The sequence below is a fragment of the Phascolarctos cinereus genome, unplaced genomic scaffold (assembly GCF_003287225.1).
Source record: "Phascolarctos cinereus isolate Bilbo 61053 unplaced genomic scaffold, phaCin_HiC Scaffold_64;HRSCAF=595, whole genome shotgun sequence".
Taxonomy (NCBI): domain Eukaryota; kingdom Metazoa; phylum Chordata; class Mammalia; order Diprotodontia; family Phascolarctidae; genus Phascolarctos; species Phascolarctos cinereus.
Window position 1 is genome coordinate 54636 of NW_027556013.1, and position 3614 is coordinate 58249.

General features: G+C 29.1%; 1 non-coding gene across 1 annotated transcript; it reads right to left on the bottom strand.

Annotated features, from left to right (window-relative positions):
- Positions 1-1008: 1008 nt before the first annotated feature.
- LOC144458176 (18S ribosomal RNA) lies at positions 1009-1962 on the bottom strand. Its single transcript, XR_013487722.1, has one exon. It is a non-coding gene; the product is annotated as an 18S ribosomal RNA (ribosomal RNA).
- Positions 1963-3614: the final 1652 nt, after the last annotated feature.

The following is a 3614-nucleotide window of genomic DNA, read 5'->3' on the forward strand; positions in this document are numbered from 1 at the left end:
GATTATGCTACCTTTGCACGGTCAGTATACCGCGGCCGTTAAAGTTTAACTCACTGGGCAGGCGTTGCCTCTAATATTTGTTATGCTAGAGGTGATGTTTTTGGTAAACAGGCGGGGTTATATGTACTTGCCGAGTTCCTTTTATTCCTTTTAATCTTTCCCTTGGGTTGCACTCCTGTGTTGGGTTGACAATATGGTTAATAGCTTTCTAGTCGTTTAGTTATGTTTATTAGTTTGTTAATTGTTAGTGGTTATTCCGTTTCTAATGTAGGCTTGTGCAGGGAGAAATGTTTCTTGTTACTAATTTTAGCATTATAGCTTCTATATATTTATAGAATTATCCAATTTAGAGATAGGGATTTTGATTATATTTTAGGGATTAAAATGATATTGTGTATTTGAGCTTTAACGCTTTCTTAATTGGTGGCTGCTTTTAAGCCAACTATGAGTTGTATATGGTTCATTATCCTCTATGGAAGTTTGTTTACTGGATCTAAAGAGTTGTCCCCCTTTAGATTAGCTTTTAAATTTAAATTATGTTTATGATTACTTTGGTTAAATTTAAAGTTGAACTTATATTCGTGTTTTGGATAACCAGCTATCCTCAAGTTCGATAGGCTTTTCACCTCTACTATAAGATCTTCTCACTATTTTGCTACATAGACGAGTTGGCTCTAGTTGCTGTCTTGTAGTAGCTCACTTGATTTCGGGAGGACGGGCATAGTTCTTTTTGTCCGAGTTGACTAGCTAAACCATTATGCAAAAGGTAGAAGGTTGAATCTTTGCTTTGTGGTGCTTATAATCTTATCTTTCAGGTTTCCCTTGCGGTACTATCATTAATGCGCCTTTTTATCTGTTCTATCTCCTATACTAGGATGAATTGAATGTTTTGGTAGAAATTTAATATAGTTGTATTAGTTAGTGGATGGGCTTATATTGGCTCAAAATGGTCAGGGTAAGCTGAAGTCTTTTAGGTGTAGGCTAAATGCTTTTGTTTAAGCTACATTTTGATGATCCAAGTGCACCTTCCGGTACACTTACCATGTTACGACTTTTCTCTTCTTTATTTATTTATTTTATTAGTTATTTGGTTTGTTTATGTTGAAGAGAGTGACGGGCGGTGTGTACGCGTCCTATTGCCTGTTTCAATTAAGCTCTCTATTCTTAATTTACTGCTAAATCCTCCTTCGTATATCTTAGGTTTCATAAGATAGTCCGTAATTTTCTATGTTAGAAAATGTAGCCCATCACTTTCCTCTTCATATGCTACACCTTGACCTAACGTTTTTATGGTTGATGATTTTGCTTACTTTTGGTCCCTATTGGGGTAGGCTGACGATGGCGGTATATAGGCTGTATTGGCAAGAAGAGGTGGGGTGTATCGGGGTTCATCGGTTATAGGACAGGCTCCTCTAGATGGGCTTAGGACACCGTCAAGTCCTTTGAGTTTTAAGCGCTGGCTAGTAGTTCTCTGGCGAATAGTTTCGTTATTAAACTATCTAAGTTTACGGCTAAAGCATAATGGGGTATCTAATCCCAGTTTGAGTCTTAGCTGTCGTGTTTTGGTCAGTATTAAGGCCACTTTGGTTGCATTTTTTAATGTTAGCTATAGCGTATTACAGCATGATTGAGTTTTAGCCTTATTTTGGTTGTTGGATTGTACACGCTTTACGCCGACATCTGTTAGTTTGGGTCAATCGTATGGCCGCGGTGGCTGGCACGAAATTTACCGGCCCTAGATAATTATAATTTAGTCAAACTTTCGTTTATAGCTTAATGTTAATCACTGCTGTGTCCCGTGGGGGTGTGGTTGGACAAGACGTTATGGGCTACTTTGTAGTGAACCTGATGTCTGCTCCTGCTAAATTGTGTATAAATTTTGGGGGCATTCTCACTGGGTTGCGGAAACTTGCATGTGTAAGTTTAATTAAAACTAACAGTAAGGCTAGGATCAAACCTTTATGTTATTGGGACTTTTTATGGTCCATCTGAGCATTTTCAATGCTTTGCTTTATAAATAAGCTACATTAACAGGGATAAATAGATTTTTTCTTCCGAAAGTTGAATTTGTATACTATGTCAGTATTAAAGTTTTATCGGAATTGAACATAAAAATAAAAAAATTTAATTATGAAAATTCATACAATTTTGTTAATGCCTGGGTTTTCATATTATTGATATAATGGTTCTGTGTTTTAGTAGTATCTTAATAATATTTAATATTTCTTTAATACTTTAATACTTTAATACTTTAATACTTTAATACTTTAATACTTTAATACTTTAATACTTTAATACTTTAATACTTTAATACTTTAATACTTTAATACTTTAATACTTTAATACTTTAATACTTTAATACTTTAATACTTTAATACTTTAATACTTTAATACTTTAATACTTTAATACTTTAATACTTTAATACTTTAATACTTTAATACTTTAATACTTTAATACTTTAATACTTTAATACTTTAATACTTTAATACTTTAATACTTTAATACTTTAATACTTTAATACTTTAATACTTTAATACTTTAATACTTTAATACTTTAATACTTTTAATACTTTATAATACTTTATAATACTTTATAATACTTTATAATACTTTATAATACTTTATAATACTTTATAATACTTTATAATACTTTATAATACTTTATAATACTTTATAATACTTTATAATACTTTATAATACTTTATAATACTTTATAATACTTTATAATACTTTATAATACTTTATAATACTTTATAATACTTTATAATACTTTATAATACTTTATAATACTTTATAAGGGTATTGTTCTTATTATTAAGTGTTGTGTCCCGCTACTTCGTGAGTGTAATGCTCTGCTAAAAGTTTTATCGTCCGGTTTTGGGGTTTGACGGAAAGGATAATTTTTGGTAAGGGGGTAGGGGGTTTAATGAATATAAGTCTAATCTTTATATTTATTATAAATTATTATAAATTATTATAAATTATTATAAATTATTATAAATTATTATAAATTATTATAAATTATTATAAATTATTATAAATTATTATAAATTATTATAAATTATTATAAATTATTATAAATTATTATAAATTATTATAAATTATTATAAATTATTATAAATTATTATAAATTATTATAAATTATTATAAATTATTATAAATTATTATAAATTATTATAAATTATTATAAATTATTATAAATTATTATAAATTATTATAAATTATTATAAATTATTATAAATTATTATAAATTATTATGCGTTTAGTTTTTCGCGTGTGACTTCTGCGGGGGGGGGGAATAGTATAATAATAGTATATTAAGGATAATATATATATATATATGTCTAAAGATCATTGACTTAATTGCCTCTTAAATAATTGAACTAATATTAATTAAATCTTATCAAAACAATAAGTGTATCCCATATTATCATTTGAGTTAATAAATATGTCTTCAATTCATTCATATAACTTCCCCATTCACGATAAATGAGGTATAATCATTGAATGTCAGTCAACTATTACGTCGGCGACCTCCCAGGCTCCCGCCCTGTTGATAAACCACCCCAAATAAAAATCCTACCTAATGCCGGATAGTTCAGTTATGCCGCGT